The sequence below is a fragment of the Carya illinoinensis genome, chromosome 15 (assembly GCF_018687715.1).
Source record: "Carya illinoinensis cultivar Pawnee chromosome 15, C.illinoinensisPawnee_v1, whole genome shotgun sequence".
NCBI classification, from domain to species: Eukaryota; Viridiplantae; Streptophyta; class Magnoliopsida; order Fagales; family Juglandaceae; genus Carya; species Carya illinoinensis.
Genome location: NC_056766.1, coordinates 16,273,887 through 16,289,344, shown reverse-complemented (window position 1 = coordinate 16,289,344; position 15,458 = coordinate 16,273,887).

The following is a 15,458-nucleotide window of genomic DNA, read 5'->3' as shown; positions in this document are numbered from 1 at the left end:
AGGCTTTCTTAATCATGCGAGAAAGAATCTCCTCCACCATAATAAATAGATATGGCGAGATCGAATCGCCTTGGCGTAAACCTCGCCCAACTAGGAACAAACCTTTTGAAACTCCATTCATCACTACAGAAAACCACGGAGAACGAACACATTGATTTATAAGACCACAAGCCATTTTCGAAAAGCCCAAGTGTTTAAGCAAATGCAAGAGAAAATTCCAGTTAATACTATCATAAGTCTCAGCAATATCAATTTTCAAGACCACACCTTATTAATACTATGAATCATTTCCTAAGTCAAACTTATGTTATCAAAAATACTTCTTCTAAGAATAAATGCACCTTGCTCTGGAGAGATAAACTTGGAGAGAAAAGGCAAAAGACGTCTAACCAGAATTTTGGAACAAACCTTATAAATCACAATGCACAAACTAATAGGTCTGAACTTATCAAAGCCTGTTGGATGATCTACCTGTGGAAAAGAACCAAAGACATAGCTGAATAATATCTTGGGAGAGAGGTACCTTTAAAGAAATCTTGAATCGCTTCAACAACATCTTTACCAACAATATCCCAGCAAGAACAGAAAAAACCCGAGCCAAATCCATTAGGACCTGGACTACTATCAACCGAGATAGAGAAAATAGTCTCTTTTATTTCTTGGATCAAATGGAGCTTACAAAAATCAATATTATCAGCTGCAAAGAACATTGGGCTTACCAAATGAAACAAATCCGGAAGCTGGCCACCCTGTTTAAAAGCAAGAAAATCCACAAAATAATTCACAGCCTCATTGTGAATGTCTTCTGGAGAAATAAGCCGACGACCATCCCTGAGAGACATCTCATGCACCATGGTATTATTCTGACTCTTCAAGGCTTGGAAGAACTGGATATTAGGATCACCATTCGACAACCATTTTTGTTTGCCTTGTTGAGCTAACCGAGTGGATTCCCTTTGTTGCCATAAATTTAACTCCAACCGAGAAATCAATAAATCACTTTCATCACCTTTTGAGTACCCATGTTGTAAGGCTTCCTCTAGATTTTCAATACGAGCCTCTAGTAAATTGATGTTAATGTCCGTTCTCCCAAAGGATGTTTTACTCCATGCACTCAAACAACCTTTAGTCTTTTTAAGTTTCTGAACCAGTCTAAACAACCCCTTATCATTGATATCATCATCTTCCCAAGCTTTTTTTATACAATCAAAAAACGTTTTATGTGAAATCCACATTTTTTGGAATTTAAAAGAGGGGAAACCATACCGAGCCATCCAGATTATCATTGGAGCATGATCCAAGTTGGTCCGAGGTAAATATTGCATGTGCGCACTAGGAAAATTCACAATAGCTGTTGAGTTTAGTAATGATCAGTCTAAATGCGCCCAGCTACATGACAAGCCAAAATGTCCATTACACCACGAAAGAGAATTGCCAAAGGACCCCATTTCTGATAATCCCATTGAATCAATGAAAGAATTGAACTCTTCCATAGCTAGAGGCAATCTATGTCAACCTCCTCGACGTTCAGAATCTGCCCGAATAATGTTGAAATTCCCATAAATGAGCCAAGAAGACTCGCTCGGAATATTAGTAGCTCAAGTAGCCCAAAGTTCTCTACGATCGATATACGTACAGCGAGCATAGACAAACAAAATGCAAATCAATTTGTACTTGGATCACCATTTTGAAGGATCATATCAGTAGCAATCAATTCAGGGCTTCCTCCACCTCCTCTATAATAATGTTCTGGTCCTGCTGATTCTCACTAGCGACAACATCTTGAAGCATCGGAGGGGACTCTGATTCAATACAAGAAAGGGAAGACTCATCAGGCTTTTTCTCTGTCTCTCTTCGTCTCCATCGTTTACCATCCTTGGTGGTGTCCTGCACAGGTTTTGCATCCTTTTGGTTCACCCATTTACATTTTTGAATGTTATGGCCTTGCACCTAGCAGTGACAGCAATAAGCATGAAGATTTTCATAGATCACTCGTTGAAGCCTACTACCAGGTTGATGAGAGACTCCAATCCAGAAGGACTCAATCGATTTTTTTTTTTTTGCAGCATCCATATCAGTACAGACTCGAGCTCCATTAGTGCAAGTTACACATCGAGTGCAATTATCACGCCGAACAAATTTTCCAATTGGCATGGTTATATTCTGAATTCATGGTAGAAATTAGGGGGAAGGTCTGGCAGCAAAATCCACACTGGTACCACTGAAGATTCTTTGTCATCATTGTAATCCAAGGTCTAGTGGAACATACGGAACAGGACTCCATTAACATCAAATGATTCCCTGGAGAAAGCTTTCTTAAAATCCAACTCGTTTGAAAATCGTAGGAAAACCGATCTAGGCTTGGCCATAGCTGAAACCACTGGCTGGGATTTTAAACCCCATTTGTTGTGTATCACTGATCGAATGGTGTCCAAAGAAGGGCACTGGCGAAGGAACTTAAGAACTAAGGAAAAGCAAATGGAGATGCCGATCTCACAAGCTCCTCCTTTGTGAAACTGATAAAAACTTCACCATCCAGAGTTTGGGGTAGCTGCATAGGAATCACAACCTCAAGTAGAGGTTGTGGAGTTTGGGCCATCATGTCAGCAAAGGACCGACGAAAGGATGATGCCGAAAAGCCTAGGGGGGCCCCAACGGTAGGCATATCACACAAGAGGAACCAGAATCCTAGCAGAGCTGATTTTTAGAACAGGTGAAAAAGCGTCTCTTACTCGAGAATCCATCGCATTAATTCCTACCAATACCAATGCTCGAGATTCATTGCTAATGCGGATTCTCTTGGTCAAAAATTCAATACAAGATCCCTGCTCTTGATTAGGATTCCCAAGCAATGTTGATGTTAATACTCTTGCTCAAGATTGTCAAGCAATGTCTATCTTCACAAGATCATGCTCAGATTACCGAGTTGAAAGAAAGTATGGACTTATTCAAGATTACCAAGCAATGCCAATACTCGCAAGAAGCAGCTTGGTATAATCAAACCGGAGAAGAAAATAAACCCTTGCTCAAAATTACAATGTTCCGCTTGAGATTCCCAAGTAATATTGATGATGATGCTCTTGCTCAGATTCTTAAGCAAGGCTACTACTCAATTCTAGACCAAGGCAACTTGTGCTCAAGATTCCCAACAATGCCGATGCTGATGTTCTTGCTTAGGAATCCCAAGTCCGCCCAATGCTCTTGCTCGGAATTATCAAGGAGGGCCCATGCTTTTATTCAAAATTTTCGAGCAAGACCGACCTATCTCCATAAGACCCTACTTAAAATACCGAGTTGGTAAAAAGCATACTCTTGTACGAAATTACCGAACAAGAACAATATTCCCTAGAATCTATACATGATTATGTAATGGACCCAAGCTTGACTGATTCTAGATAGTCAATCTCCAATAAGGATAGAGAATATAGAGAGAGAATAAAGAATTGAGAGGAAGAAGACAATTGAGTTGAATGATCAAAGTTGAGGGATTTCCCTCCAAACACTGTATTTATACTTTCAATATCGCATTACAATGAAAACACAGTTTATTACAAAACTGCAACGTTCCAATTATTTATATGACAACTCATTAAGCTAAAACGAAAGCGTTCTATCTTCCCTTCTCAATTACAACACGACATCGTTTCCTCTTTCCTTTAAAAGCAACTGAACACCAACGGGTACTACTGCTTCCTTCCTCTTCTGCATACAGCACAGCACCACAACCACTTTCCAGCACCTTGCCCCTCCACTCCAATTATTGAGAATCCGTGCAAGGACAATGCCCTTAATCGGAATTCCTGCCCGGAAAGAAAGTATGCTCAAAATAACCAACCCGCCTGTGTATATAATATATATATACACACGACGCTTAACGGAAATTCAAGCACATGCAAGCTGCTTGACTAATATCTTGCGTAAGAGGCAGCTAGTTTGATTGGCCCACGTTAATCCCTTTTATTTTAATTTGTTTTACTCCCCAACGCAAAACTAAGCACCAATCTCAGATTCAACTATCCAACCAAGGTTAAATTCATAACCTACCACAAGTATATTAGATAATTGAACAACTATCCAACAACCTAACACTCAAACACAAACACCTAAAAGTAGAATTGAATACTCGAAGCGGCAAAGATGAGTTCACCCGAACCTGAGGCCAAACCAAGTGCAATAACGGCATGCAGAGTTGACATGAAAATTAAGGCTATCTTCAACAAAAAAAAAAAAAAAACAATAAAACATGAGATTTCCACAAAGAACGCCTTGATCAAGAAAATTAAAAAAAAAAAAACAAAATCGTATTTAAATCTGAGGAAAAAAGATGCCAAACCAGTACAACTATCAAATTCACTCAACCATGCTAAAGAATAAAGGAAAGGTGTTGCACAGAAGGTGCTCGTAACAATGCCACAAACAATCTAACAGTTTCACAAAATCAAAATCATTTCTGTATTGATTCTTCCTTGCTACTGTAGTACATTTGTATTTCAGTATTTATAGACAATGCCAAACTACTACAGACGGATGCCTTGTGAGAATTCTGTTACAAGGAATATTTCTAGACTCTTCCACAATATTCCATTATGAAAATTCTGTTATTCCTTTCTGTTTTGCTTTGGAGCTGATTGCACTAGAAACTTCCTCTGAGGCAGTGAAGTCTAAGGCAGAAGGAACATGTGCTCTAATAGCCCCCCGCAATTCAAGCGCCACTAGGGAGATAGTGAGGCTTGAACATAAAAGAGAAAAGCGTGTCGAGGAGAGAGGCTTGGTGAGGATGTCCACAATTTAATCTTTGCTTAAAACAAAGGATCAAACATTGAGAGTATTGGCATAGACACGATCCCTCACAAAATGATAAACAAGATCCACATGTTTAGTTCTAAAATGTAAAATAGGATTAACAGATAAATATGTTACACCAAGATTATCACATAATAAATTCAGTGGGTCATTGAGAAAAATTCCTAATTCCATAGAAGTTCACATGCAATGTTAGCCATAGATTTATATTCGGCCTCAGTGGAAGATTGTGCTATAGTGGGCTGCTTCTTAGAGCCCCAAGAAATCAGGTGAGTCCCAAAAAAGATACAAAAACCACCTGTTGATTTTCGATTATCAGGGTATCCAGCCCAATTAGCATCAGTGAATGCAGTAAGTTTTAGAGGAGATAGGTGAAAAGCATAGACCAAATGAAGTAGTTAGACAAAGATAACGCAATATTCTTTTGACAGCTTGCCAATAAGGAAGATGAGGATAGTACATAAACTGATAGACTATATTTACAGCAAAGGAGATATCTAGCCCAATAAAGGCTACCAACGACATTATGATAGAGTTGTGGATCCTCAAAAGGAGGATCCATCGAGAGCTATGATCTTTGTTGACGTAGACATAGGAGTGGATACTGGTTTGGAATTGCGCATATTAGTCTGAAACAATAAATCAATGATATAGCGAGATTGAGACATAAACAAACCATTAGAATTACGACATACTTGAATACCCAAAAAATAGTGTAATGTACCAAGATCTTTAACTGGAAAAGAGGTACAAAGTGAAGAAATAAAGTCAGTGATAAGGGATGGATGAGAGGTAGTGACAATAAACAAGCACATAAATGCAAGCAGAAGAAAAAATAAACAGTGATGAATCCAAAAGTGAGCCATGATATCCTAGAGATAACAGTTTTGAACTAAGCTTGGAAAACCAAGCCCAAGGGCTTGTTTAAGACCATATATGGATTTTTTTAACTTACAAACATGATGAGGAAAGTCAGGATTTACAAACCCGATTGGTTGATGCATGATGATGGCCTCCTCCAAGTTACCGTGAAGATATGTGTTTTGAATGTCAAGCTGATACAGGGGCCATTGACGGGTCCCAGTGATGGAAATCAAGAGTCGGATGGTAATCGTTTTGACCACTGGGCTAAAAGTCTATGACTAGTCTAGATCGGCTTGCTAGTGAAACCCTTTGGCCACAAGACGAGCCTTACGATGATCAAGAGTGCCATCAACATGTCTTTTAGTCTTGAGAACCCATTTGGAGCCAAGTACATTCTACTGGGATTGGGAAGGACTAGATCCCATGTGTTGTTGTGAAGCAGTATTTCAAATTCACTAGCCATGGCAGTATGCCAGGAAGAAAATTTTGAAGTTTCTGTGTAAGAGGATGGCTCTTAAGGGATGGAAGAGATCTCATTGAGGGAAAGGAAAAGTTTAGAGGGAGGCCATGATATGGTACCATCAGTTTGGAGAAGGGGCAGTGAATATTGGATTTTGATCATGTGAGCATGGGATGGATTGAAGAAGGAAGAGGAGAGGGAGCTTCAAATGACTCAGAAGAGGAAGGAGACAAGACACTAGGGTTCGGTGACAAACTAAGCAGTGCTGGAGAAGACGAAGGGATATCGGGTTGAGAGGAAGAAGCAATTGTGTTAAGAGCATTGTTAATAGATTATGCATATATAAAGGACAATTTTGATAAATGTAAAATGAATTTAGATTTTGGCTATTTCATTTATATAAGTCTCCACATTGGAATAGCTATTTTTTTATTATATAACAATAAAATAATATAAGATAAATTTAACTTTGACTATTCACATCAAATCTCTACATTGGATTATCAATTTATTTATTATATAGTAATGAGTAATTAATAATTTAAAAAATATTTAATTTTATTAATTATTATTTTATTTTATTTTATCATATTTTACTATTTAATTTAAAGAAACTGATGAAAGTTTATAGATGTAGATGAAGAGAAGAGAGAGAGTGTTATAAAAAATAATAAAATAAGTATTTGATATATGTACAGTAATATCTATCAAATTTGGTTTTAGTTTTGGAATTACAGTAGCTAAAAGTTACTGTAGCAAAGCTTTGAATAATCCGATGTCATGCTTTTTTATGCCCTATTATGCTTTTGAAGATATTTTTTTAATGTTTGGCTATTCCATTAACAATTCTCTTAGATGAAGGGGGCTCAGGTGTGAGGGTGAGTGACGTGGGCTTATTAATTTGAGGAGTGGGCTGAGTGGGAGTAGAACCCGAGAGATGGTGAGAAGATTTGAAAGATTGTATTTCGGAAAAATGGATGGGCAGAGTGGAAGAGTTGGGAATTTCAAATTGACTATCATGGGAAGCAAACAAAAATTGATTTTCATTAAAGCGAACATCTCAAGAAATGTAGATTTGACCCGTTGGTACATGGAGGCAATTATGTCATTTATCATCGGGGCTATAGTCCATAAAAACACAGAGTTAAGAACACATATCCATTTTATAACAATTAAAGGGTCGTAAATTGGGCCAACAAATAACACCAAAAATACGTAGAAAGGAGTAATCAAGGTGTTGCTTAAATAAAACTTGGAATGGTGAGGAATTATTAAGAATTAGCGTGGGCATATGATTTATAAGAAAAATAATTGTTTGAAAGGCTTCAGTCCAATGTTTAGTAGGAACCAAAGACTAGGCTAATAAAGAAAGCCAAATTTCAACAATATGAAGATGACATCTTTCAACACTACCATTTTGAGCATATGAGTATGGACACGTGACCTGATGAATAATTTCAAATTTTTTAAATATGGTTTGAAGAGGGCGAAATTCGTCACCCCAATCAGTTTGAATGGAAATTATATTTGAAGAGAAAGTATTGCACACATATTTGAGAATGACTACAAAAATAGTAGTAACATCCGATTTAGCATGAAGAGGAAAAAACCAAATGTACTTAGAAAATCATCCACAATAGAAAAATAAAATTTGAAACCATTAGAGGAGAGCACAGGCACTGGTCCCCAAACATCAAGAAATAAAAGTTGAAATGATGAGATGAACGGGAGGGAGATGGGGGATGGGGGATGGGGAAGTACATGAGACTTAGCTTGGAGACAAGCAGAAGAAAGAGGAAGAAATTGAAGTAGAAGTAACTGGGAGATGAAATTGCCAAATGGTGAAGGATGTTATTCGTGGGGAGGGATGGCATAGGCGGGAATGCCATATATGTGAGGAGGTTCTTTCTCTAATGAGAGCTTATTGTGGAGGAGGTGTAGTGGAAAACTTTTGGGAAGAGGGAGTCACGGCCTCAGCATCAGATAGATGAACATACAAACCATTCATAATGGGTCTCCAAAGAAGCACCTCCTGAGTATGTAAACCTTCCCAAGAAAACTGAATAAATTAAATTCAAAGTAAATAGAGTTGTCAAAACAAAATTGACACACAGATAATAAATTTCAAGAAATTAAATGAATATGAAGTAATTGATGAAGAAGAAACTTGTCAGAAGGTGTTTGAAGAAGGCTAGTGCCAAAATTTTGTATGGAAATAGAGGAGCCATCGCCTATACTGACTTGAGAAGTCAGCCGTGAAGTGGTTTGTAGCCGTTGTATCAAGGAACCAATTGGTAAAATTGGAAGTGGTGTTTGGAAGAGTTGTGTAATTGGCCGATAATGACGATGGTGCAAGAGCTTGGTAGGCCTAATTAAATCTATGGTAACATGATAAGACTGTGTGACCCATGATCAGCTTAAAATTTTGTCTTTCAAGCGTAGAAGCTGTCAAAGTAATACAAGGATGAGTCCAGGATCGTATTCCACAGGGACAAAGAGTTATCAAAGCGTTCGTGAGATTTCCTTTGTGTAAAACAAATGTATCGATTATGAAAGATGAAAATAAATGTGAATCTATGTTTCTAAAATTACCAAAACTAAGAAGTTTAGAGAAAATGTGTAGCAAATGAATTAAACTTGTAAGAAACAATAAAACAAACACTTGGGATACAATTTTCACCTACTGATTTGGAGATGGATTTACTTCTCTTTTCATCTTCTCTCAACCATGCTCTCATTCCTATAAATCATGGTCGGATAATATAGCAATGAATCTCAATTCTTAGCCTAATAAAATTACTTGACAAATTATATAATAATTGTGAAATAGTGGAAGAAAGCCATCAAAGTCTTGTTACTTGTTCAAGTATTAATTGTGCCTTTATGTCTACAACTAATCTAAACCAAGAACAAAGAATTTCAATCCTTTCTATATGTAAATTGAAATATTATCCAACAAGTTAAATATTAAAGTCAAATAATATTGAAGAAAATCCACTCCTAAACAGTCATAGGTTACTCATTGAATCCTAAGTCTAAAATCTAGCCTATCATCTCTAAATTAGTAAAATGCTCAAAAATGATAAATCCTAACATTTCAAATTATTGTATGAAAATAAATGAAGAAGAATAAATAAAACAATTCAAATGAAACAAATCTGGAAACCCAACCCGTAACGTCAAACGTAAAACTAAGCAAGAAAAATAATTAAATCCAAACCAGCCGGCAATCCTTTCTTCACTATTTGAACGAAAAGTAAAGAAAAGAAATTAAGAATTCTTCTGCGCCGAACGAAAACGAAGTGAAGTAAGAAAAAGAATAAAATGAAGCCGCCTTCCCTCAAACGAAAAGAAGCAGAAAAATAATCAATAAAAACTAGCCGCCAGCGTCTTCAACGAAAGAAAAATACTCCCTAAAGAAATAAAAACTCTACTGTTGTGTCCCCGTCTGAAGGAAAGAAAGAAAATAAAACTAAAACTCCCCCTGCTTTCTTCAGCTAAACGAAAAAGAAAATGACTAAAAAACAAAAACTGCCACCTAAAGAGTCTGGAACGAAAGGTAAGACACAAAAAAAATAAATCCTCAAAAATAAACTGCTGCCGCCGAACAGAAACCAAAAGAAGCAAAGTGAATAAAATCCAAAACCAACCGCTTCCTCCAAAACGAAAAGTAAGCTACTCGAAAGAAAAGAAAGACTAAGAACTCAAAGCTACTCTACTGCCTGCGTCTTTACCAAAAAGAAAGAAAATAACAACTCCCAGCTAAGCTACCGCTAGGTCTCCAACGAAAAATAATATAAAGGCAAAGCTCAGAACTCCTCTGTTGCCTAGCGTCTGCAACGTGCTGCCTCATAGATGAGATTCCAACATGCTGCCACGTCCAGTGGTCTCCAACATGATATGCAATTGATCTCCTGCTGCTCCAGCTACCCGAACGAAAAAGAAAGAAAAAATAACTCTGCTGCTGCCGCACGTCCAAGTTGGTGCCAACGTGATCTTCTGTCAAAGTTGAGGGCCAGCTGTTCTGCTGACCTGCTGCACGTCCGAGTGCCCCCTTGTGTTCCCTTCATTTATTTCTTTCACTTGCTTTTTGAATTAAAATTATTCTCAGCTTGGACGTGGGCTTCAGTAGTCTTTTATCTTCATAGATTTTTTTCAACTATGTAGGCAATGGCTTTACTCCTGGACACCGACCAAGATTCAAATATAAGTTTTACGTAAGCATTAGTCGGCCACACATCAAAATGCATGCATTTATGTTTAATTAGGGGTAATATCTTATTTCGCATGTCAAATAAAGTTAAGTCACATTATCTAATTAATACTCTTATTTTAACTCATAAAGCACTTTTAACTCAAAATATTTAAGAGTATTAATACCACATAATTGACTATTTATCAACCCACTTGGTGACAAACTTGACAAATGGGTCGATTGGTGGTATAAGAGGAGAAGAAGTTGGAATTCGAAGAAGGGATGTTACGACCACTACCCTGACCTTGCTGAAAGCCATGGCCATGACTTCGGCTAGATAAAGGAGATTGTGAAGGTGGCCTGATGGAAGTGGCGTGGGCATGAACTGTCGGAGAGGAGGGTCTGAGTTTGGTGAGCAAGGCGTGACTCATGGTTCAGGAGATAACCATAGATTTGAGAAGAAGAAAGAGGGTCTGGTCAAGTGCTGATGGATGTTACTAGAGACTCATAGTCAAATCCTAGACCTGCTAAAAGATAGATGATAAATTCAAAAGAGGAGAGGGGCTATCCAATGGCGCTAAGGGAGGAAGCTAGGGGAGTTGCTTCGTGAAAATATTCAGAAATTGTGTCTAAGCCTTTTTTGAGAGTGGTGAGTTGGAGCTAGGTTTGCATTATATAGGCAGAAGTTTGGGCAAAGAAAAGGTTGTGAAGCGTGGTCCAAACCTCACATGAGGTGGAGTACTCCAAGACATGGGAAAGAATAGTGGGCGTAAGAGAGGAGTTAAGGGTAGAAACGAGCAGTTGATCTTGAAGGAGCCATTTAGTGTGTTCATGATTGGGAAGCCTATCAATGGTAGACGCAAGCAGTGTTCATTTTCTTCCATTCCTCTCAAAAAAAAATATGGTGAATTTGTTTATGTTGAATTTAATATTTAGCATGAACCAAATTTTCTTTATTATAGGAAAATGATGTAATCTAGTTTCAAACTATGCTTGTTTTTCTATACTAATTTGATGTAATTCTCTTCTATATTTGTCTAATTTGTTCTAAGCTTATTACTTCTAATTGACTGACCATTAATTAGGTGATTTTGATGCTATGATTTGCTATCGAAAGTGGAAATTATAGTATAGGACATCGATATTTTAGCAAAGGTAAATATAGAGATCGAAAGACTTATATGAACCTATTTAGTCTTAAAATTGTTGGTCTTAATGTTTTCTTACTTTATTAATTTTCATATTCTTGTGTAAAATAATAAACAAGAATGTTTCCAATTGACTATCAAAAGAGGCTTTTGGATGAGTTTGGAGTTTTTGATAACAAATAGAGAGAATTAAATTTAATTAGTTAGATGAAAAAAGTATAGTGAAGGATTAGATGAAATCAATTTCCTAGAAGTCTTGTTTCTCATTAATCTAATCTTTGAACAACAGCTTTCTTTTCCTTTGAATATTTTCTTTAAATTGATTTTATTTCAAATTGCAATTACAAACAATCTTAGTGACTTTTCTAAATAAAATCGAGGTTTATGTAATTTCGGTATACTAAAATTATCAATTCCTGAGGACAATACTTTTTTCATCACTTTACTATACCGAAATTAAATAAATATCGACTTTATTTAGAAAAGTCAGTAAGGTTATTTGTAATTTTAGTTTGAAATAAAATCAATTCAAGAGAAAATATTCAAATGAAAAGAAAACTGTTATTCGAAGATCAAATTAATAAGAAAAAAAAAACTTCTAGGAAATTGATTTCACTTAATCCCTCATTATGTTTATCTAATAAATTGAATTTAATTCTCTGTTTGTTAGCAAAAACTCCAAACTCATCCAAAAGCCTTTTTCAATAGTCAATTGGAAATATTCTTATTTATCATTTTACATAAGAGTGAACAAACTAATAAAGTAAGAAAACATTAAGACCAACGATTTTAAGACTACAACGGTTCATATAAGTTTTTTTATCTCTATATTTACCTATACTAAAATATCAAAGTTCTATCCTATAATTCACTCTTTCAATAACAAATTATAAGATCAAATTCATCTAATTAATTTCCAATCAATTAAAAGAAATAAACTCAGAATAAATCAAAAAAATATAGAAGAGAATTACTTCAAATTAGCATAGAAAAGTAAGCATAGTTTGAAACTATATCACATAGTTTTCCTACAATAAAATAAACAAATTTAGTTCATGCTAAAAATTAAATTCAACATTAAAAAAAATTACCATATATTTTTTGAGAGGAATGGAAGAAAATAAACACTCAAAAAAGATAAGCCTCGCAGTTGCAACATCATCCTTGCAATCACAGCGTCCTCTCTTCTTTTCATCAATAAAGTCCATCCAAAAAAAAAAAAATCCCCAAACACTTATGACCCTTCTACGTGTTTATTTCGTTTGTGCCAGCTACTTGCATCCCTCATTTGATGCCTTGCCAAGTCAAAACCAAAATCCCAACGTGTGTCTGATAAGCCACAACGGTCGGCAATGGCCCTTAGGCCAAATCCCAAATACTTAGGACGAAGTTGGATGTGGAAAGATAATTGCATGAGACAAGCATGCAGAATTGTACATGAGACATATGTGAAAAGAGTCACAGGCGACGTAGAGTCACAGGGGACGTGCAGGCAGAGAAGAATTATGGGCACGTGAAGAATGAGATAATAAACTGGGAAGACTGGGTCACATGCAAGACTGGGTCACTGGCATTGCGGTTGCAAGTTTTACGTCATTAGTTATTGTTATGATTTGAACCTGAATACTTATTGAACTCAAGGATCCCAACACAGAAACCCAATCAAGAATTTCAATATGATAAAATAGATTCAACATCGAAACCCAATCGAGAACTACAATATGATAAGATAATGATAACAAGATAACAAGATAGGCAAAATAAATCTATAAAACAACAAGAAATATGCAAGGAATAAGGAAACAAAAGATACAAACAGGGATTACGTGGTTCGGCCCTAATGGCCTATGTCCACGACAAGAACAGCCTCAGAGATCATTTTATTGATGAATCTGCAAAGCCAATGTGCCATTGTACAAGATTGAACTAATATCGAGCCAAGAGAAGCCACAAGATTTGGCTCTCCTTTTCCCTCAACAAACCCTAGTTCTCTCTACCTCACAGATTCACTCACAAACTCTCTGACGGCCACACTGTACAGAATCTTCTCCCTTAACCCTAACTCGAAGAACATTTATATATATATATACATGAAGCAGAGATCAATCGGATGACTCTCCTGCATTCACATCCTTTAATTGAGATGGCACCGTTTAGTGCACTGCTTGTGTGTCGTGTAATGCACTGCAGGTGTGTCGTTTAATTCACTGCATGTCCTCATTACTTCATTTAACATATAAGAGCTGCTGAATATCAACATGAATTTAATTTCTGCATGAACATCAGTTAGTAACAAGTTGAGTATAAAAATAGTTGACACATTTATCACAGTTATGCTACTTTTATTTCTGTTAGTTACGCTTTGTGTTTACGTATTGGTATTGTTCTGTTTCCAGCTTTCATTTTATTTCGGTTTCCTTGTACATGGCTTGGCTTATTTAAAGCAGCTGTAAGATATCAATGAAGGCAAGTAATCAATTGTTATCCAGAACTTTGCGGTACTTTCTCATCCGAAGAGAAACCCATTTATTTATTTTCATATTACGTGAGTTTGGGACCTATCATTGGACTCAGAGCTAGGTTACTATGGGAACCAATAAAGAGCGTATTGAACTGTTGGAGGCTGGGCTCGGTGAAGTGCAAGATGGGCTCCACCGGATGGAGCTCGGCGTGGCGGATAGGCTACGACATTTGGAAGAGACTCTTAACCGTCTCTCTAATGTATTCCTTGCAGATCAGGAGCCACCAAATCATGGTAACCAATACCGTGAAGGCCACAATGGGGGACGGCTTGTCATATCCTCCAAAACAGCAAAACTGAAGTTTCCTCGATTCTTTGGAGATGACCCGACGGAGTGGTTCAATCGTGTGAACCGATTCTTTGAATTCCAAAACACTCCAGATAACCAGAAGGTTTCTTTGGTCTCTTATCACTTGGAAGGAGAGACCAATCAATGGTGACAATGGATCCACAGGACGTTCCAAGAAGAAGGACGAGTTCTCTCATGGGTAGGTTTTGAAGATCAACTTTGGGCGCATTTTGGACCTTCGGATTGCGAGGATTTTGATGAAGCTCTATCACGGATCAAGCAGATTGGTTCCCTATGGGAATTTGAACAATTAGGCAATCAAGTCACCGGCTGGACGCAAAAGGCTCTTGTTGGAACCTTCATGGGTGGTTTAAACACTAAGATATCCGACGAGATCTGCATGTTTAAACCGCAGACATTGAAAGACGCTATTCACTTCGCACGGATGAGAGATGACCAACTAATGAGACAAAAGGAGGGTCACTCGACCTGCACCACCAGTGCAAACTCCCCTAGCTCTTCTGCCAACAAATCGTGCAGCACCCACAACACCTGTCTGGCGATTGAGTTGGGAAGAAATGCAACGACGACATCTCCAAGGTTTATGCTTTAATTGTAATGAACGGTTTACTGCCAGACATAAATGTCAAGGGCCACATATACTTATGTTGGAGGGACGTAAGGATAGCAACAATGTATTCTGCAACGACGTCACAGAAGGACAACAAGCGGAAGAAAACCAAGAGGAGCCCCGCGAACTAGAGATTACATTGCATACAGTAACGAGATGGTCCGCGCCTGAAACCATGCGTGTAGCTACCAAGATCGGTTCCCACGAAATCATCGTACTCATAGACAGTGGGTCAACTCACAACTTTATTAGTGAGAGGTTGGCCAATGAACTGAGGTTGCAAGTAGTGCCAACCGAGAGATTCACCGTGCGGACAGCTGATGGAGGCAAACTAAAATGCTAGGGGCAATTTGACGAGGTGCGAGTGGACCTCCGAGGCACACTTTTCTCTTTAACTCTTTACTCTCTTCCTCTGACAGGGTTGGATCTAGTTATGGGAATTCAATGGCCGGAAATGCTAGGATCCGTGGTTTGCAACTGGAAGCAGTTAACCATGGAGTTTCTTTGGGAGAACTAGATCAGGCGGTTACAAGGGACCAACGGTGAA